The sequence below is a fragment of the Melanerpes formicivorus genome, unplaced genomic scaffold (assembly GCF_026170545.1).
Source record: "Melanerpes formicivorus ecotype bairdi unplaced genomic scaffold, bMelFor1.0.p_v2 SCAF_154, whole genome shotgun sequence".
NCBI lineage: Eukaryota > Metazoa > Chordata > Aves > Piciformes > Picidae > Melanerpes > Melanerpes formicivorus.
In genome coordinates this window covers 385,084-407,097 of record NW_027142506.1, presented here as the reverse complement: position 1 = coordinate 407,097, position 22,014 = coordinate 385,084, and positions in this window count along the sequence as shown.

The window sequence follows — 22,014 nt, the reverse complement described above, 5'->3', positions numbered from 1 at the left end:
ACAGGCAGGCAGGGAAGGGTTCCATTACAGTGACGTAGTTTCTTTCCCTCTTCACCCCCAAGGTTTTCTCTGCTGACACTCTTTACACATTGCTGTGGCTTCTCCAGCTGGTGCTGGGGCGAATGGCAGCTGCCTTTCACCTCTCCAAAGGCTGTGTGGGGAACACAACTGTCAGGCTTTCAGTGATGTGCTGCGGCTCATCTATCAGAGATGTAGCAACAACACAGAGCTCATGGTCAGCCTCCCCTCTGAGACCTGGCTTAAGACTGGAGGTCTGGGTCAGATGCTGAAAGTGCACTCTGGGTGGCTACTGGAGATCGGTGTACAGGGTCTGTGTGAAAGAGAAATGTATCCTTGTGCTGTCCTCAGTCATGTTTTCACCTTCTGTTCCCTGATACAGTCACTACTAATTAGGTCTTTGATTGCCCTGCTCTAATATCATGCTTTAGGAGAGACTTAAATCTTTCTGTAGGTGATGGTGAGGCAGATTTACCATCAGCTATTTGCAGCACCCTGAGCAGCCTCTGTTTGAGATGGAGGTCATGCCTTCAATACTTGTGATTCCTAGCATGGTTCATCCATAGGGTCCCTTTGGATTCAGGACCATGCTGTAGACTGTTGCAAGCAGTACAATCACCTCTGCTTCTAGCCACATGGGCATCCCTTTCCAATGAGCCCTTGCAGGGAATGCAAAACACTGGACCTCTCATCCTTTGTCAGAATGGAGTTGAATTACCTCCTGTTTGAGTTCAGTAAAGGGAAGGTGTCAGCTTCTAAAGGATGCAGCAGGCAGGGGTACAGGATACATAAAATGCAGCAAAGCATTTCCCATCAGTTTGGGAAAGATGATGAGTTGCTGGAAGGTGTCCAGAGAAGGGCAACAAAGCTGGGGAGGGGTCTGGAGCACAGCCCTGTGAGGAGAGGCTGAGGGAGCTGGGGTTGTTTAGCCTGGAGAAGAGGAGGCTCAGGGGAGACCTTCTTGATGTCTACAGCTACCTGAAGGGAGGTTGTAACCAGGTGGGGGTTGGTCTCTTCTCCCAGGCAAGCAGCACCAGAACAAGAGGACACAGTCTCAAGCTGTGCCAGGGGAGGTTCAGGCTGGATGTTAGGAAGAAATTCTTCCCAGAAAGAGAGATTGGCCTTTGGAATGTGCTGCCCAGGGAGGTGGTAGAGTCACCATCCCTGGAATTATTTAAGAGGAGACTGGATGAGGCACTTAGTGCTGTGGTTTAGTTGGTTAGTTGGTGATGGGTGATAGGGCGTACTTGATGATCTCTGAGGTCTTTTCCAACCTGGTTAATTCTATTCTATTTTTAAATAGATCAGACTGCAGGTTCTTTACTCACTTTGAAAGCATCACACTCCAGCATGCCTAAGGCAGTCACACTTATCTCTTGCTTAATGAAATTTATGTTAGGCATGCTAAGAAGTTGTCCTGTGAATGTCTTTCTGAATATGCTGTCTCTGTAAAGACAGATGCATATGAGTGAGATCCCTGGCATCAGATGATTTAGTCTACTTCTTGATTACAAGTGCAAGATTATGTGCAGCAGTGCAGGTTTTGTTTTAACAGTCTGGAATGGTGAGCTCTCTTCCACATTTGGGTTGGGGCTATTTTTCTAGTAATTCGATTCATGCAGTGAGACATGGCTGCCACACTTTCTGGTCTGGGACAGAATGCTTCTTACATCACCTAACATATATGGAATTCTTTTCAGGCTCTACCTCATTAAAACCTGATGCTTAGATCTCCTGCCTCTCTAATGCACAGGGCCAGATCTGGGCATATTTTCACTTTGAGAAGATTTCCTCTCCTTTTCATTAATGACAGCTGTACATCTGACTAAAGACTGGAGATTTCTCTTTGCACTGTGGGATGTTTACTGGCTTGGTAACCTGTTTGTGAAGAGCCACATGCTTTTGTTCCCATAGTAGAACAGAACAGAACAGAACAGAACAGAACAGAATAGAATAGAATAGAATAGAATAGAATAGAATAGAATAGAATAGAATAGAATAGACCAGGTTGGAAGAGGCCTTCGAGATCAAGTCCAACCTATCACCCAACACCATCTAATCAACTGAACCATGGCACCAAGCACCTCATTCAGTCTCTTCCTAAACACCTCCAGTGATGGTGACTCCACCACCTCCCCAGACAGCACATTCCAATGGACAATCACTCTCTCTATGAAGAACTTCTTCCTAACATCCTGCCTAAACCTCCCCTGGCACAGCTTGAGACTAGCTTGAGACTGTAGTAAAGCTCCTTTAAGCATAATCTATTTTGCCTATTGTGGTCTTCCCACAGTAAAGGAGTAAAGAGGAGTGAGGGGTAAAGAGAAGTGAAGAGGATGAGGAGTTCAACATATGTAGAGTGGAATACAATGATGGGATGGCACTGCAAGGAATGTGCTTACCTGGCTATGTCTGTTTGCTGCTGAGAGTGTCTCATGTCAAAGGGCTACAGGAATGGAGCTCACTTTGTGATGCAGCATATAGAGCATCTTCAGGGTGCACATCAACTCACAGTTCTAAGTGATCCAAACCAGCCCCTAAGCATTTTGTCATGTAACCTTACTGAACTTCAGGTGTAATGGCAAAATATAGAGTCATAGAATCACAGAATCATTTGGATTACCTCATTGCCCTCTACAACTACCTGAAAGGTGGTTGTAGCCGGGAAGGGGTTGGTCTCTTCTACAAGGCAACCAGCACCAGAACAAGAGGACACAGTCTCAAGCTGTGCCAGGGGAAGTTTAGACTCGAGGTGAGGAGAAAGTTCTTCACCGAGAGAGTCGTTCATCATTGGAATGTGCTGCCTGGGGAGGTGGTGGAGTCACCATCCCTGGAGGTGTTCAAGAGGGGACTGGATGTGGCACTTGATGCCATGGTCTAGTCATGGGGTCTGTGTTGATAGGTTGGACTCGATGATCCTCGAGGTCTCTTCCAACCTTAGTAATACTCTGATACTGTGATGCTGTGGATTGGAAAAGACTTTTAAGACCATCAACCTAACTCTGCCAAGGCTGGTGCTAAACCATGTCCCTCAGAATCACATCTCTGTGTCTTTGAAACACCTCCAGGAGTGGCGATTCAAGCACCTTCTTGGATGCCTATTTCAGTGTTTGTGAACCCTTTCAGTGCAGAAGTTTCTTCTATTATTGAATCTAAAGCTCCCCTGGTGCAACTTGAGGCCATTTCCTCTCATCCTATTACTTGTTTTTCTCTACTGTGCAGGTTTCCAGCCACTCTTCCCCAAGCCTGCAGCATTGCATGGGGTTGTTGTGACCCATTTCTTGCCATCTGCTTCTGAAGAGCCTCTAGGCATGTATTCAAAGTTACAGACTTTGTGGGTTGTTGTAATGGTTAGTGCCATCCTATACTCCCTGTGGTCCTCATTCCCAAAAATACATGTAAGTGACACGATGCCACATCAGGTGATTTGAACCCAGCTATTGATCACCAAACTGGCACAAACAGTTGTGGGCTCGGGCTGAGGAGAACCACTCAAAAATGTCCCCACAGAGCTCTAAGGCTGACCTCAGCAGAAAGGTGGGGAGCTGGTGCTTTCCCAGGGTATAATGCAATCCAGCTATACCTCTGTGGTGGTTTCAGCCTTAACTGGGATTTAAGAGCACAGAGTGGGTGGCAAGGCTGAGAATCCACCCCCCCTGCTTCCCCTCCCTCTCTTTCCCAATAGAGAGGAAAAGAAAGGGAAGGAGCAAATCTACCAAGAAATAATTTGGAGTCAGCTTGGAAGTAGAGAAGTAAAGAAATTTCTTACATATATAAAACCAGTCCTTTGAGGAGGCATGGATGTAGCAGGGAGGACCACGTGGCAGAGAATAGAATAGAATAGAATAGAATAGAATAGAATAGAATAGAATAGAATAGAGTAGAATAGAATAGAGTAGAGTAGAGTAGAGTAGAATAGAATAGAATAGAATAGAATAGAATAGAATAGAATAGAGTAGAATAGAATAGAATAGACCAGGTTGGAAGAGACCTTCAAGATCATCATGTCCAACCTATCATCCAACACCACCTAATCAACTAACCCATGCAACCAAGCACCCTGTCAAGTCTCCTCCTGAACACCTCCAGTGATGGCGACTCCACCACCTCCCCAGGCAGCATATTCCAATGGGCAATCACTCTCTCTGTGTAAAACTTCCTCCTGACCTCCAGCCTAAACCTCCCCTGGCGCAGCCTGAGACTGTGTCCTTTTGTTCTGGTGCTGGTTGCCTGGGAGAAGAGACCAATCTCTGCCTGTCTACAACCTCCCTTCAGGTGGTTGTAGAGAGCAATAAGGTCTCCCCTGAGCCTCCTCTTCTCCAGGATAAGCAGCCCCAGCTCCCTCAGCCTCTCCTCACAGGGCTGTGTTCCAAGCCCCTCACCAACTTTGTTGCCCTTCTCTGAACACGCTCCAGCAAGTCAACATCCTTCCTAAACTGAGGAGCCCAGAACTGGACACAGTACTCGAGGTGTGGCCAAGCAGGAAGCCATCAGCAACTCTTTTTCGTCCTCAGAAAGCAGAAGTAAAAGAGCCAAATGGCTGCAGTGACTTCCTTTGTATAGGCTTGCTGGACAGGGCGGGGGAGTGGAACAGACTAACTCAGTTCCCCAGTGGGAAAACACTCTCCAGGGAGAGCAAGGCTCTCACAAGCCCTCCCCCCACCTGCTTTCAGGATGGGCATAACCCATGACAGAAGAAATAATTAATTTTTGTTGTCTAAAATTAGCAAGGGTGCACTCACCTAATCCTAGGGGGAAATGTAGATTTGTCACTGTGTGGGCATACATATTTAAACTGGAAAATCCAAAGCTTTTGGGATCAGGTGCTCAGGAGGAGACTAGATGGGGTGCTTGGTGCCATGGTTTAGTTGATTAGGTGGGTTGGATTAGTGGATAGGTTGGACATAATGATCTTAAAGGTCTCTTCCAACCTGGTTTATGCTATTCTATTCTATTCTATTCTATTCTATTCTATTCTATTCTATTCTATTCTATTCTATTCTATTCTATTCTATTCTATTCTACTCTACTCTACTCTACTCTACTCTACTCTGTTCTATTCTATCAGGTTTTGCAACATACTTTGGTTGGGTTATGCAGGCAACCAGCACCAGAACAAGAAGACACAGTCTCAAGCTGTGCCAGGGGAACTTCAGACTTGAGGTGAGGAGAAAGTTCTTCACAGAGAGAGTTGTTAGACACTGGAATGTGCTGCCCAGGGAGGTGCTGGAGTCACCATCACTGGAGCTGTTCAAGAGGGGATTGGACGTGGCACTTGGTGCCATGGTCTAGTAGTCCTGAGGTGTTGGGTGACAGGTTGGACTTGATGATCTTTGAGGTCTCTTCCAACCTTATTGATTCTGTGATTCTATGAATTGGGAATCATAACATCTGAAGAGGCAAATGGCAGTTCCTGATGCTTTTCTGTTAAGGTTTGATGGTTTCTCCCTTTGCCTAGTTTTCCTTCTGTGTGTATGCTGCGTGACCCTGCTTTATTTCCCTGTCTCTCACCTCCACCTAACATGCTTGTTATTAACATCTACTGTTAATCCTGTAAACTTAATTTTCAGAGGGGCAGTGCAAAAACCCAAACCAGCTGTTTCTGCTTTCAACTGGAGTTCAGCACCTCTGAAAATCCGACACTAATGTTTTCTAGTTGGAAGAGCAGATTTGCTTCTATAGAAAGAATGCTTTGCATTTGCAATTTAAAGAACATCCAGTCCACGTAGGTTTTAAAGCACTGTACATGCTAGGTTTGCACAGGAGTCTGGCAGCCATTTCTAGGGAGCACCAAGCAACAAGATCTTGTAGTGAACAGCAGAGTTATTTTTTATTTAGAGATTACATAACTCTGACAAAATGGAAACCAGCCCCTGTGCTTCACTGTAGACCAGAACTTTCTCTTCCCAGATGGAGGATGACCTTTAATTGTGTCTGTTCCACCCCACATCCTCAGAAAACAAGGGCAGCTGCTACACACATGAAGGGAAGCAGGGACTGGAGCAGCCATGTTGGCTGAAGTAACCTTACAATAGCTACATGAATTAGACACCATTCATCAGTCAGGTCTTGCAAGTCTCCAGGAAAAAGAATTGATCTTAAATGTCACAAATGGAATTAGCCCCTGCCTACCTCTGTCCCTCTAGTGGCCAGTGTGGTAGCAATCCTGACACACCCAGCAAACCTGCCTGTCACAGTTAACCCATGAGAAATCCAGCAAGGTTTGATGCTAGCAATCCTGACACACCCAGCAAACCTGCCTGTCACAGTTAACCCATGAGAAATCCAGCAAGGTTTGATGCTAGCAATCCTGACACACCCAGCAAACCTGCCTGTCACAGTTAACCCACAAGAAATCCAGCAAGGTTTGATGCTAGCAATCCTGACACACCCAGCAAACCTGCCTGTCACAGTTAACCCATGAGAAATCCAGCAAGGTTTGATGCTGGCAATCCTGACACACCCAGCAAACCTGCCTCTCACAGTTACCCATGAGAAATCCAGCAAGGTTTGATGCTAGCAATCCTGACACACCCAGCAAACCTGCCTGTCACAGTTAACCCATGAGAAATCCAGCAAGGTTTGATGCTAGCAATCCTGACACACCCAGCAAACCTGCCTGTCACAGTTAACCCACGAGAAATCCAGCAAGGTTTGATGCTAGCAATCCTGACACACCCAGCAAACCTGCCTGTCACAGTTAACCCATGAGAAATCCAGCAAGGTTTGATGCTGGCAATCCTGACACACCCAGCAAACCTGCCTGTCACAGTTACCCATGAGAAATCCAGCAAGGTTTGATGCTAGCAATCCTGGCACACCCAGCAAACCTGCCTGTCACAGTTAACCCATGAGAAATCCAGCAAGGTTTGATGCTGGCAATCCTGACACACCCAGCAAACCTGCCTGTCACAGTTAACCCATGAGAAATCCAGCAAGGTTTGGTGCTAGCAATCCTGGCACACCCAGCAAACCTGCTTGTCACAGTTAACCCACAAGAAATCAAGGAAGGTTTGATGCTGGCAATCCTGACACACCCAGCAAACCTGCCTGTCACAGTTAACCCATGAGAAATCCAGCAAGGTTTGATGCTGGCAATCCTGACACACCCAGCAAACCTGCCTGTCACAGTTAACCCACGAGAAATCCAGCAAGGTTTGATGCTGGCAATCCTGACACACCCAGCAAACCTGCCTGTCACAGTTAACCCACGAGAAATCCAGCAAGGTTTGATGCTGGCAATCCTGACACAGCCAGCAAACCTGCCTGTCACAGTTAACCCACGACAAATCCAGCAAGGTTTGATGCTAGCAGTTCAAAGAGTGACACTGCAGTGGAGCTGCTCAGACAGCAGCAGCCTACTGGAGGAACAGGCAGATGGGGAGCTGATGTGCCCTCAGGCTCAGCCTGTCAGAGGAGGAGCTGCCATGCAGACTTCATGTAACTAAGACTCATGGCAAAGGCAGAGAAACTTAGAAACACACCAAGTATTCTGCCTTGAATTAATGAATCAAGAGTCCCCTACGTGCTTTATCAATAATTGTCCTCAAATCTCTGATGCCACTTACGCTCCCCTCTCTTTCAATCTTTGTTCTATCCACTCTCCTAAATGCTCAGGGATTTTTATTATCTTTCCCTGTGTCTTTAATGCCTTCCTGGTGCTGGGGGGTGGGTAGGATGGGGCTGGCACCCCTTCTGCGGAGCAGCTGTGTTTGCTTCCCAAGGATGTACAAGAGCTGGGAAAAGCATGATTTTTGCTGTATGCTGAAAGGCTTTCTCCATCAACCTGAAGAAGGACCTGATAAGTGGTGAAAAGGTATAGAGTTGTCAGCCCCCAAACAAAAGCGTTTACACAGTTGGGAAGTAACTGGACAGTGTCTGCGTCCTCTGATGAGCCGAGACAATTTCATTGCACTCAGCTATCTGTAAATCAGCAAGTCCTCTGCTCTGAAGGAGACATTTGATGTTTGCTCTGCTGTGCCTCCAGGTCTGGGGCTCTTGGTCCAAGAAATGATTGTGGTGCAGTGGTTGGCATGCAGTCACAGCAATGAAGACTTTATCTCTTCCTTTGACCAAGTTGTCGCTGAAGGCAGCCACACGCTGCAAAGCCATCTTAAAATACGGACCCACTTTGGCCCTGTTTATGTTAACTCTCTGTGAACAGTCAACCAATTTACTTTTATTGACAAGAAAATCTGTAAAAAGCAAATGTCAGAGATACATATGTGTGCATTTAAGTAAACTAGCTTTAAGTTCTCATGCATAAGCATTTGGGTTTGAAGTGCTTGCACATTCCCTCAGCCAAAGGAATGGAAACAATACAGTGTGATTTATCTGACCAGTCAAACCAAACCCAGACAGCTGCAGCACAGGCACTCCTGCTGGCTGTTATTTCCATGCCAGCAGAAGAAGAGAGTAGATGCCTCAGATGTCTGTATTTTTGTTGTGAGCTGGTCTCTTGGCTCTTCTTGCTGATGACTCAGAAGCCAGAAACAGCCTAACCTGCATCAAAGGTTCAAATGTGAGAAGTGTAGGAGGCCACTAAACCTGGCGCTCACTGAACAGCCACCTACCAGTGCTATTCATGGTAGTGATTGTGGGCATGGTGGTGTTGGGTTGGTGGTTGGACTTGATGATCTTAGAGGTCTTTCCAACCTTAATGACTCTATTCACTAAATTTGGCCTTCCATTGCTGTATTTAAACATCTTGGTAAAGGAACAAGTTGCGTGCTGTGCTGTATATGAAGTCTCACCCCACCCCACAACTGGGTTAAAACTTGTTAGAAGAACAGTTGACAAGTTCCATGCAGCAAGTAGCATATTAAAACAAAACAGTGAGAAATGTGCTGCCATTTAGTGTCACAGTGGTGTCCTCATCTGTCACAGGGGGTGCATGATGTGATCACTGGAATAACTACACCTCTGTATTGCTCCTGTGTGAATATTACACAGAATCACCAAGGCTGGAAGAGACCTCAAAGATCATCAAGTCCAATCTGTCACCACAGACCTCATGACTACATCATGGCACCAAGTGCCACATCCAGTCCTCTCTTGAACACCTCCAGGGATGGGGACTTCACCACCTCCCTGGGCAGCACATTCCAATGGCTAACGACTCGCTTGGTGAAGAACTTCCTCCTCACCTTGAGTCTAAACTTCCCCTGGCACAGTTTGAGACTGTGTCCTCTTGTTCTGGTGCTGGTTGCCTGGGAGAAGAGACCAACCCCCACCTAGCTACAACCTCCCCTCAGGTAGTTGGAGACAGCAGTGAAGTCTGCCCTGAGCCTCCTCTTCTCCAGGCTAAGCCACTCCAGCTCCCTCAGCCTCTCCTCACAGGGCTGTGCTCAGGGCCTCTCCCCAGCCTCTTTGCCCTTCTCTGGACACATTCAATTGTCTCAATGTCCTTCTTAAATTGAGGGGCCCAGAACTGGACACAGTACTCAAGGTATGGCCTAAACAATGCTGAGTCCAGGGGCAGAATGACATCCCTGCTCCTGCTGGCCACACTATTCTTGATGCATGCTATGAACAATTCAGAAACAAAATGCAAAAGCCTCATTAGAAAGAAAATCCCACCACCCAGAACCAACATCTGGATTGCTCAAGGGTGTGCCAAAATACCAGCTGTAGCCAGACCTGAAGATGTCTCAATTCTTCACATGTCTCAATTCTTCACCTCTACCAACAAATCTCCATGTGATCTTGAAGGTCTGATGCTGAGCAGCTAAGTCTTGACTGCATGAGGTAGCACAGCATGGGACCTGCAAGATCTCAAGAAGAAAATAAGCATGGTGTGAGGGGGGATAGCCCTGTGCACCTCTCAGATTTCTGGGAAACAATAGAAATCCATGCCTGGGATTCAGACAGGTCAGAATAGAATAGAATAGAATAGAATAGAATAGACTAGAATAGAATAGAATAGAATAGAATAGAATAGACCAGGTTGGAAGAGACCTTTGAGATCATTGAGTCCAACCTATCACCCAACACCATCTAATCAAAGAATAGAATAGAATAGAATAGAATAGAATAGAATAGAATAGAATAGAATAGAATAGAATAGAATAGAATAGAATAGGTTATGTCTGTGCTTGTCCTGTTGCTTCCTTTTCCAGTGTTCCCACCTGGCAACATGGTTTAGTTTGTAGATCCCTGTCCAGACTAGTTCTGTCCATTACTCTGGGTGCTTTTCCTCCACCTTCAAAGAAGGTCTCTTCAAAGAACCATAGAATGCTTTCACTTTGAAGGAAGTTTTAAAGATCATCTAGTCCAACCCCCTTGCAGTCAGCAGGGACATCTTCAGCTAGAGCAGGTTGTTCAGATCCCTGTCTGACCTGCCCTTCAATGTTTCCAGGGATGTGGTATCTACCACAGCTCTGGGCAAGTTGGACTAGGGTCTCACCACCATCATCATAAAAAATGTCTTCCATCTATGCAGTCTGAATTTCCCTCCTTTAGTTTAAAGCCATCATGCCATGCCCTGTCCCACCAGGCTGTGCTGGAATGGTTGTCCCCATTTTTCTTATAGGCCCCCTTTAAATACTGAAAGGCCACAATAAGGGCTTCAGGAAGGCTTCTCTTCGTCAAGCTGAACAACCCCAATAGTCTCAGTCTTTCTCCATAGGAGATGTGCTTCATCCTTCTGTCCATTTTTGTGGCACTCCTCTGGACCTGCCTCAACACTGTATTCCAAAGGAAGCCTCACCAGACCTGAGGGACAGACTCACCAACCACCTCCCTTGACCTGCTGCCCGTGATGCAGGCCCAGGATGGGGTTGGATCCTGGGTTGTGAGTGCACATTGCTGGCTCATGTCCAACTTTTCATCCACCAGTTCTCCCAAATCCTTCTCCACAAGGCTGCTTTCAATCCCTTCATCCCCCAGCCAGTATTGATGCTGAGGATTGCCCTGACCCTTGTGCAGGACTTTGTACTTGGCCTCATTGAAGTGCATGAGGACTTGGGAGAAAAGGTAATCCAAGGTTGTAGTGCGGTGTGAGTCAGTCTCTTCTCCCAAGTAACTAGCTATAAGACAAGAGGAAATGGATTCAAGTTGCACCAGGGGAGGTTTAGACTGGATAGTAGGAAAAATTGATCTCCTTAAGGAGTGGTCAAGCATCAGGACAGGCTGCCCAGCGACATGGTGAGTTCACCATCCCTGGAGGTATTAATAGATAGTGCACTTCAGGACATGGCTTGTTGGGTTGATGGTATTTCCAACCTTAATGATTTTATGATTCCATGATGTTCTGTGTTTTCAAGGGGTTCATTCTGATTGAGATGTGGATTTGAAACACAATGGTGCTCAGAACACAGTTCTCTCAGACCTTGTACTTCCTCAGCTCTGGTATGATGCCCTGCTTGCCCCTGGCCACCCTTTGATGGCAGTGTCCTGGTTTGAGGCCAGGCAGATCCTCTCTTGCCCTTGAGAGGGGCAAAAGAATGACACTGATCACACCAATGGATTGCAGAAGTGATGGAAAGTTTAAGTGGAAAAGCAATTAGTGTTGTACAGAAGCTACAAGCACAGTGACAAAAAAACCCCAAAGCACACAGAGCCCCTTACAGCACACTCAAAAGCCTCCCAGCACTTCCCATGTCCCTACCTGAGGGTATACCCAAACTCCCCAGGGTTCTTTCTCCCTCCTGACTGCTATGCTGGTCTCAGGCTGGCCAGGTCTGAGACTGCCCCTCTTCCTTCTCCTCCTGGCATTCAGCTTAGCCAGGCCTAAGAGGTCTTGAGATACTCCTTCACCATTACCTGATGGAGAGCATCTCCCACGGGAGCAGAGAGGGAAGAAAGAGGAAGAGAAAGACTTTGCAGATGGATTATAGGGCAGAGGACATTATGGGTATGAAATACACAGCTCCCTGTGTCCACCCACTGGGCTGGACCCTCGGGACACTGGAGGTGTATCTTGTGTGGCAGCAGCAGGAGGCACCCAGCCTGAACCTGCTGGGCCAGCCCAACCGGGCTACAGCTGCCCTGGTCTAGGCTGGTGTGGCAGTTTGGGCTGGGTGCCTCCTGCTGCTGCCACACAGGGTGGACCTCTGGTACCCCAGGCATCCAGCCCAGTGGGTGGACACAGGAAGCTGTGTATTTCATACCCATCATGTCCTGCTCCCTATAAATCCATCAGCAAGCTCTCACACTTCCTCTTTCTTCCATCTCTGCTCCCGTGGGAGATGCTCCCTATCTGGTAATAGAAAGGGAGTTATCTCAATGCCCCTTAGGCCTGGCTAGGCCTAATGCCAGGAGGAGAAGGGGGAAGGGCAAGCTCAGATCTGGCCAGCAGAGATTAGCCTAACAGTGGAGGGGGCCAGGGAGGAAGAAAGAGCCCTGGGGGTTTTGGGTGTACCCTCAGGTAGGGAGAAAGGGAAATGCTGGGAGGCTTCTGGGTGTGCTGTAGGGGACTCTGTCTGCTTTGGCTTCCTTTTTGTCACTGTGCTTGCATCTCTCTGTACAACACTCACTGCTTTCCCATTTAAACTTTCCATCACTTCTGCAATCCATTTCATAGTATCACAGTATCAGTCAGGGTTGGAAGGGACCACAAGGATCATCTAGTTCCAACCCCCCTGCCATGGGCAGGGACACCCCACACTAGATCAGGCTGGCCACAGCCTCATCCAGCCTGGTCTTAAACACCTCCAGGGACGGGGCCTCGACCACCTCCCTGGACAACCCATTCCAGGGCTTCACCACTCTCATGGGGAAGAACTTCCTCCTCACCTCCAGCCTCAATCTCCCCACCTCCAGCTTCATTCCATTCCCCCTAGACCTATCACTACCTGAGATCCTGAGAAGTCCTTCCCCAGCCTTCCTGTAGGTCCCCTTCAGATACTGGAAGGCCACAATGAGGTCACCTGGGAGCCTTCTCTTCTCCAGACTGAACAGCCCCAACTCCTTCAGTCTGTCCTCACAGGAGAGGTGCTCCAGCCCTCTGCTCATCCTCCTGGCCCTGCTCTGGACACCTTCCAGCACCTCCACATCCCTCTTGTCATAGGGGCTCCAGAACTGGCCACAGTACTCCAGGTGGGGTCTCACCAGATCTGAGTAGAGGGGGAGAATCACCTCCCTTGACCTGCTGGCCACACTTCTCTTGATGCAGCCCAGGATTTGATTGGCTTTCGATTTGTCTGAGTCTCTTTTGTTTCTGCCCCGGTGAGAGGCAGGAGAGGATCTGCCTCAACCTGGGACACCTGGGTGGCGGCGAGGAGCGTGGTGGGGCTGGAGTTTCTGGTGGCCCCCGCGAGGGCGGCGGTGAGGGCCATCTGCTGCACACATTGTATTCATTTCTCGCTTGGCATGGCTGTGGGAGCGGTGTGCTAAATCTCACACGTTTTCTCAATCTGCGGCCCGAGCAGGTAGGATTGACAGCTGGGGAAAACCTTATATTTGGAGCGCTAAATGGGTTATCCTCCCTCCCTAAGAAAGCAAAGCAGTGAGCTTTACAAGCGTGCCTTCCAGCCGTGCCCTTGGGTTTGACTTTGCCACTGGCAAGGCTGAGCGCCTGACCCCTGCTAACGTGCGGTACCTTTAATAAGGAGAGGGAGGGAAGCAATTTGATCCTCGGCGTGTGAGTGATTCATGTTCTCAGAGGGGATAAAAACCTTATTAGAAAATTCTCCTGCCCAACGTGTGGCAAATGAAACCAATTTATTAATGCTGTGAAGCCAATGTGTGAAATTTGGGATAAAAGGTGAGATGTGGTCTCCCCCTCACACCCCCTCCCCCCCCGCTCCCCCTCGCCCAGCGCTTGCTGCAACAGAGTATGTTGCAAGACAAAGGGCTCTTGTCATCAGAAAGGGGATGCTTCTCTCCTGACCACAAGCACTGTCAGCCAACAAACAAAACATTTTCTTCGACTCAGATGCACTTCAAAAGCGCTGGGGTGGGACATGCCAAGCTGGAAAGAGCAGAGCTTGATCACAAGCCATCAGGCTGCTGCTTGAAACCTGCGAAACGTTGTCAGGACACCTTTGAAAGGGCTTTTATTCTTTCCATAGTTCAAGGCTTCCTTTTCTTTTAGGGTTATTATTTATTTTATTATGTGTTAAGCAGTCTCACTGTGCTCTGTGTTGAACGAGACACAAAACAAAACCAGTCCCAGACCCCAGCGTACTCCTGATTTGAAGCAACGTCTGCACAAGTAAGGCACGGGTTTGGAGCCAAGCAAGGGGCCCAAATATGACCCGTGCTTTCATGCTAATGTATGGTACATGGGGAAGGTGACCATGTGTTCATAAAGTACCTGTAATGCAGGTGCTGTGCTATTGACAAAAGCAAGGTGAAAGAAGTTGCTATTGTAAGGACTCCTCAAAGGTCAAGAGTCCTCTGCCTGGTGCCCTTAAACTGCAGAAGTCTGTGACTCCTCCTGCATCCCCTTAATTTTTACTCACTGATGTAAAGGAAGAAGACTGAAACCAGCATGGATGGTACTACAGGCAGGATGAGAAAGCCTCAGCTGTATATCTTTCTGTTTAATATGCAAATAGCATCATCTCCCTGTTTTCAGCACCTGGAAAACATCAGCATCCAGACAAAGAACAGTCAGGCAGTGCCTGTCAGGACTGAGGAAATTTGTGAGGGAATTTCTGCCCTAAATCTCATCTTCCCCAGAGCAGAATATACTCCTTCATCTAATGCTATCTTACTTAAAATTCTCATGAAGGTGGGCATGCTCAGCTCTTCTGTATTTGTTTGTTTCCCTGAACAGCCTTCAGAACACATATACTAATAATGCCATTTCTTAGCTGCAGATATCAAGAAATCTGGGCCTTGCTCAATCGTTACTTTATTTTTATGTCACTATGGCAATCATCATCTTCAAGGTGGTTTGTCTCAGTATTTTATACTCTGGAACAAGGCTGAGGATAGTTCTGATCAGTTTCTGGAGAGCTATGACCCAGCCATTAGTTCTCTTAGCCCATCCAAGCTCAATCTTCCTGCTCACCCTTCAGTCAATAAAGCAATTACTGTATTATCCACAGACATCAGCAGGAGGACAGAAGAGATGATGCAAAATCAGGCTTGGAATAAAAAAGTGAAATGCATTCAGCATGTTCCTGAACAGGAAGTGTGAGAACTATCCATTGTTCTTTCTTGCTGAAGGGGAATGGAATGGAATGGAATGGAATGGAATGGAATGGAATGGAATGGAATAGAATAGAATAGAATAGAATAGAATAGAATAGAATAGAATAGAATAGAATAGAATAGAATAGAATAGAATAGAATAGACCAGGTTGGAAAAGACCTTCAAGATCATCAAGTCCAACCTATCACCCAACACTATCTAATCAACTAAACCATGAAACCAAACAACTTATCAAGTCTCCTCCTAAACACCTCCAATGATGGTGACTCCATCACCTCCCTGGGCAGCACATTCCAATGGCCAATCACTCTTTCTGGGAAGAACTTTCTCCTCACCTCAAGCCTAAACTTCCCCTGGCACAGCTTGAGACTGTGTCCTCTTGTTCTGGTGCTGGTTGACTGGGAGAAGAGACCAACCCCCACCTGTCTACAGCCTCCCTTCGGGGAGTTGTAGACAGCAAGAAGGTCTCCCCTGAGCCTCCTCTTCTCCAGGCTAAGCAACCCCAGCTCCCTCAGCCTCTCCTCACAGGGCTTGGCTTCCAAACCCCTCCCCAGCTTTGTTACCCTTCTCTGGACACCTTCCAGCATCTCAACATCTTTCCTAAACTGAGGGGCCCAGAACTGGACACAGGATTCAAGGTGTGGCCAGTACATCACTTTTCTGTGTGCCATTAAGTCAGCAAACTCATTACACAAGGTCATAACACTGTTTCTATTTTGCCTACAGCAGAGATAAATCTATTAGTATTTGACAAAATATTAACAAGGATAGGGATTTGACCACCTCCCTGGGGAGCCTCTTCCAGAGAAGTTTCTTCTAATATCCAGCATAAACCTCCCCTGGGGCAGCCTGAAGCCATCTGGTGCCACATCCTGGTGGCAGCCAATCACTAGTGGTGTCCCCCCAGGGATCAGTGCTTGGCCCCATCCTGTTCAATATCTTTCTTGATGATTTGGATGAAGGCGTTGAGTCCATCATCAGTAAATTTGCAGATGACACCAAGCTGGGGGCAGGAGTTGATCTGTTAGAGGGTTGGAGAGCTCTTCTGAGGAACCTTGACAGGCTGGACAGATGGGCAGAGTCCAAGGGCATGAGATTGAATACATCCAAATGCCAGGTTCTACACATTGGCCACAGCAACCCCATGCAGTGCTACAGGCTGGGGTCAGAGTGGCTGAGAGCAGCCAGGCAGAGAGGGACCTGGGGGTACTGGTTGATGGTAGGCTGAACATGAGCCAGCAGTGTGCCCAGGTGGCCAAGAAGGCCAATGGCATCCTGGCCTGCATCAGGAAGAGTGTGGCCAGCAGGAGCAGGGAAGTCATTGTGCCCTGTACTCAGCACTGGTTAGGCCATACCTTGAGTCCTGTGTCCAGTTCTGGGCCCCTCAGTTTAAGAAGGACATTGAGACACTTGAACGCGTCCAGAGAAGGGCAACAAGGCTGGGGAGGGGTTTGGAACACAGCCCTGTGAGGAGAAGCTGAGGGAGCTGGGGTTGCTTAGCCTGGAGAAGAGGAGGCTCAGGGGAGACCTTCTTGCTCTCTACAACTCCCTGAAGAGAGGTTGTAGCCAGGTGGGGGTTGGTCTCTTCTCCCAGGCAACCAGCACCAGAACAAGAGGACACAGTCTCAAGCTGTACCAGGGGAGGTTTAGGCACGAGGTGAGGAGGAAGTTCTACACAGAAAGGGTAATTGACCTTGGCCCATCAATCCAGCCTGTTCAGGTCACTCTGTAAAGCCTTCCTACCCTCAAGCAGGTGAACACTCCCTTCCAGTTCAGTGACATCTAGAAACTTGCTGAGGGTGCACTCCATCTGCTCATTCAGACCACTGATAACGACAAAGGGAACCTTCATGAGAGGGTTCTGTGTCACTGTCCAACACTCCACAGTGGTTTTATAGTCACAAGCTGGTCATTGCCGTGGCAAGTTCCTGGTTCCTGTGTTTCAACTTTGTGTGTGAGTTTCTACATGCTCTACATTTTAAGGACAGATTTTGGACTTAAAGCTTAATTTCAGCATTTGTCCATCCTCTTTATGGAAGTGACCTGGTCCAATACCATATTCCAGATGGGGGTCTCACTAGAATGGAGCTGAGTGTCAGAATCACCACTCCTGACCTGCTGTCCATGATGCTTTTATTCACATGGTTGGCTTCTGGGCTGTGAGCACCCATTGTCCCCTCATGTCCAGCTTTTCACTGTGCTTCTTGGCAGGGCTGCTCTCAGTCCCTTCTACCCCCAGCCATTTCTGATGCTGAAGATTGCCCTGACTCAGGTGCAGGACCTTGCACTTGGCCTTATCAAGCCTCAGGAGGTTCACAAGGGGTCATATCTTGAGCAGAGCCCATGTGGCATGGTACCTCCACAGCCATGCCATGACTTGTGCAAGTAGCACATTTCTTCTGCATAGGGAATGCCTCAGAAGGAAGTTGTGGGTCATAGGCTGGCGCTTTCTCTTGAGGCAAGGCTGCCACAAATATGATGTTCAGTGCTTCAGCCAGAAGACATGGTCATTACACAGGCTGCTTTCAGTGCTAGGCCCCATCCTGTTCAATATCTTTATTGATGATCTGGATGAGGGGATTGAGTCCATCATCAGTCAATTTCCAGATGACACCAAGCCAGGGGCAGGTGTTGATCTGTTAGAGGGTAGGAGAGCTCTGCTGTGCTCCAGACCCCTCCCCAGCTTTGTTGCCCTTCTCTGGACACCTTCCAGCAACTCAACATCTTTCCTAAAATGAGGGGCCCAGAGCAAGTTGTGGCCTAACCAGTGCTGAGTACAGGGCACAATGACTTCCCTGCTCCTGCTGGCCACACTGTTCCTGATACAGGCCAGGATGCCATTGACCTTCTTGGCCACCTGGGCACCCTGCTGGCTCACATTTAGCCTAATCTCAACAAGTACTCCCCAGGTCCCTCTCTGCCTGGCTGCTCTCAGCCACTCTGACCCCAGCCTGTAGCACTGCATGGGGTTGTTGTGGCCAATGTGCAGAACCTGGCACTTGGATGTGTTCAATCTCCTGCCCTTGGACTCTGCCCATCTGTCCAGCCTGTCAAGGTCCCTCTGCAGAGCTCTCCTAAACTGTAACATATCAACTCCTGCCCCCAGCTTGGTGTCATCTGCAATTTTACTGATGATGGACTCAATCCTCTCTCCCAGATCATCAACAAAGGTATTGAACAGGAACAGTGTTCCCATTTAAGGGGGAAGATTTAGGTTTATCACAGTCAACATTCTAAGAAACAACTAAATTGGGAAGCTACTCTGATGAAATACTATCTGTAATAGTTTTTATGTACTCAATAGCTTTTCAGATTGCTTGCATTCACATAATTGGGATTTTATGTTCATCTTTTCAGTGCATTCTTCTCTGCAGTCACAGACTCACAGGAGCCATCACAGTTCTGGTGCTTTCAGTGTTTGAAGAAATATTGCTTTGAGCAACACAACATCTATGCACAGTAAAGGCATAGGTTTTTATGCATGTCCAGTATCACAGAGGGCATGGTGAGTTTCAGCACATCCATTCTCTGTAGACCAGACTGTTTTGCCTTTGTAAGACTTTCCTGAATTACAGATTTTTTTCCCCCCTGTGGATTCAAAATTACAGCCTTGTTTGGAGTCTGTTCTGGGAGACTTATATGTAGCCTGGAGAAGAGGAGGCTCGGGGGAGACCTTATCGCTCTCTACAACTACCTGAAGGGAGGTTGTAGCCAGGTGGGGGTTGGTCTCTTCTCCCAGGCAACCAGCACCAGAACAAGAGAATAGAATAGAATGTAGTGTGCTCAGGTGAAGAGGGCTGGGGAACATGAACACTGCATTGCTAAATTGGAGTAGCTTTAGAAGAAGATTAAGAAATGTTAAAACTCTGGGAGGAAATGAATAGAATAGAACAGAACAGAACAGAACAGAACAGAATAGAATAGAATAGAATAGAATAGAATAGAATAGAATAGAATAGAATAGACCAGGTTGGAAGAGAACTTCAAGATCATCGCATCCAACCTATCATCCAACACTACCCAACCAACTAACCCATGGCACCAAGCACCCCATCAAATCTCCTACTGAACACCTCCAGTCATGGTGACTCCACCACCTCCTCGGGCAGCCCATTCCAATGGGCAATCACTCTCTCTGTGTAAAACTTCCTCCTGACCTCCAGCCTGAACCTCCCCTGGCGCAGCCTGAGACTGTGTCCTCTTGTTCTGGTACAGGTTGCCTGGGAGAAGAGACCAACCTCTGCCTGTCTACAACCTCCCTTCAGGCTAAGCAACCTCTCTCCAGGCTAAGCAACCCCAGCTCCCTCAGCCTCTCCTCATAGGGCTGTGTTCCAAGCCCCTCATCAACTTTGTTGCCCTTCTCTGGACATGCTCCAGCAAGTCAACCTCCTTCCTAAACTGAGGAGCCAAGAGGGACACAGTCTCAAGCTGAGCCAGGAGAGGTTTAGGCTGGAGGTGAGGAGAAATTTCTTCCTAGAAAGAGAGATTGGCCATTGGAATGTGCTGCCCAAGGAGGTGGTGGAGTCCCCATCCCTGGAGATGTTCAAAAAGGGATTGGACATGGCACTTGGTGCCATGGTTTAATCATGAGGTCTTGGGTGACAGGTTGGACTTGATGATCTCTGAGGTTTCTTCCACCCTTATTGATTCTATGATTCTATGGTCAAGAGTGTTGTTTTCTCATTGAAATTGCATGCAGCATAGTTTTCATACAACCAGTAGCAGGGAATTTTGAGAGAACTCCTAGTAATTGGACTTTACACACTCAAATACATAGTTCTGGTCAGGAAAATGTGTTTGCAGCAGAGAGTCCTTTACACTGACAGATTAATGTAATTAGAGCTCCAAGAGATCTCCATTTTTCCTATGGTGTTGGAGTTGATACTCCAAAACTGAGTGGTGGGAAAGAATGCAAGATAATAGGCATAACATATGTTGCTGTCTTGATAGGATGCTGAGCACTGTAAATCAGTGTGGACTTCATCCAGAAACAGTCTTCAGCCCCTGCTGAGATTGTCAGCAGCATAGAGTTCCACCCCCCCCCCCCCTAGTTTTTGTCCCCTTGCACAAAACTTGTGCAAATTTGAGCCCCTCCTCACTGCTTCAATAAATTCTGAGATAGAGAGATCTCAATTCTCTATTCCTGGAACTACTGATTTCAGTCCTGAGGGATTTGCCTTCCTTCTGTATATGTCCCCCTTAAAATGTCTGTACCTGAATGAAATAAAACTGTTTCTCTGCAGTGTATTGGCAGAAGTAATAAAACCTTGGTCACAGAATCCAGGTCTGTATTCATCCAGAGTCCAAAAGCCTGTTCAGATATGCTGAGAATGGACAGTCAAACTCAGTGCTGGCCTTAACATCAGCTAGTAAAACACTGCCTTCAGATGAATTGCATCACTTTACACTAAGGTTAAATAGCATATTTGGAGGGCAGTTTCTTTATGCTTTTGCTCCTGTTTTGACAGAGCATGCCCTTTGTGGTGAGCTCTTTAGAGTGAAATTCCACAGTCCCCAGCTGGAATGTCAATAGAGGTGGAAATCCTTAGGTGGTGAAAAGTGGTGTATCTGCAGTTGGCCAAAAGTCAGGTGAATAAACAGAATTTCCATGACAAACATAACCCTGAGTCAATGATTTGCATGGCTGAGTGGAATGTGATCAGTGTGGGGTTTTTTCTGCATGTAGCTGAGCACTCAGGTAGGGTTCACAGCAGTGTGGCAAGCAAGACAGGGGCAGTGATTGTCCCTGTATAGTTAGCACTGGGGAGGACAAGCCTTGAATACTCTGTTCAGTTTTGGGGGCCTTACTCCAAGAAAGGCATTGAGGTGCTGGAGCAGGTCCAGAGAAGGGTAAGGAAGCTGGAGAAGAATCTGGAGAACAGGTCTTGTGAGGAGTGGCTGAGGGAACGGGAACTGGGGAGCAAGGTGGGTGTTGGTCTCTTCTCCCAAATGACAAGTGGCAGAACTAGAGGAAATGGCCTGAAGCTGCACCAGGGGAGGTTTAGTTTGGATATTGGAAGAAACTGCTTCACTGAAAGGATTCTCAAACACTTGAAGAGGTGTTTCAAAGGCCTCCCCATCCTTGGAGGTGCAGAGATGTCATACTGAGTGGACATGGTCTAACACTAGGCTTGGTAGAGTTAGATCGTGGTTAGACTTGCTGACCTTAAAGGTCTTTTCCCACCAAAATGATTGTATGATTCTATCTGCTGGGAAGTAGTAACTTGGAAAGGGAAGTCCAGCTTGTGGTGAATGACTGAATATGACCTTTTGGTGCAGTGCTATGGCTGAGTGAGTCCAGTGAGTGATGGCTGGGAAATCACTGGGGTGTATAGACAGACAACAGTGAATAAAGAGATCATATTTCCTCCACAAACAGCGCTGGTGATACGGATCTGGCACTGGATGTGTGCCTGGTTCTGCTGTCTACACTTCAAAAAGGTGATGAAAAAATGACAAGAGTTTAGAAAACAATTACAAACATGACCACAAAGGGAGCCTTCATAATGAGAGAGCAACGCGAGTGGAAGGTAGGCGCGGAAACTCAGCAATGGTCTGGAGGCAACCATGAGGACAGAAAATTCTGATGAATGGCTCAGACAAAGGCAGAAACGGCCAAGAGACTGAAATGTACACATTGCAAGATAGATTCACACTGAGAACCAAGCCATCCAATAGCAGCTAGAAAACTCTTCAGCAAATGCACTGTGTACCTCTTTACCTGAAGTGGACTGCTTAAATTTACATAATGACTGACTGCTTGACTGGGAGATGCCCTCCAGCTCAGCAAGGAGAGATGATGTGACCGTTTGAGGCTGTGCCTTTAAGAAAGGGAATATGGTGGACGGAAGTTGGTAAACTGAAAGAATAATCTAAACTAATTTCATTGGAAG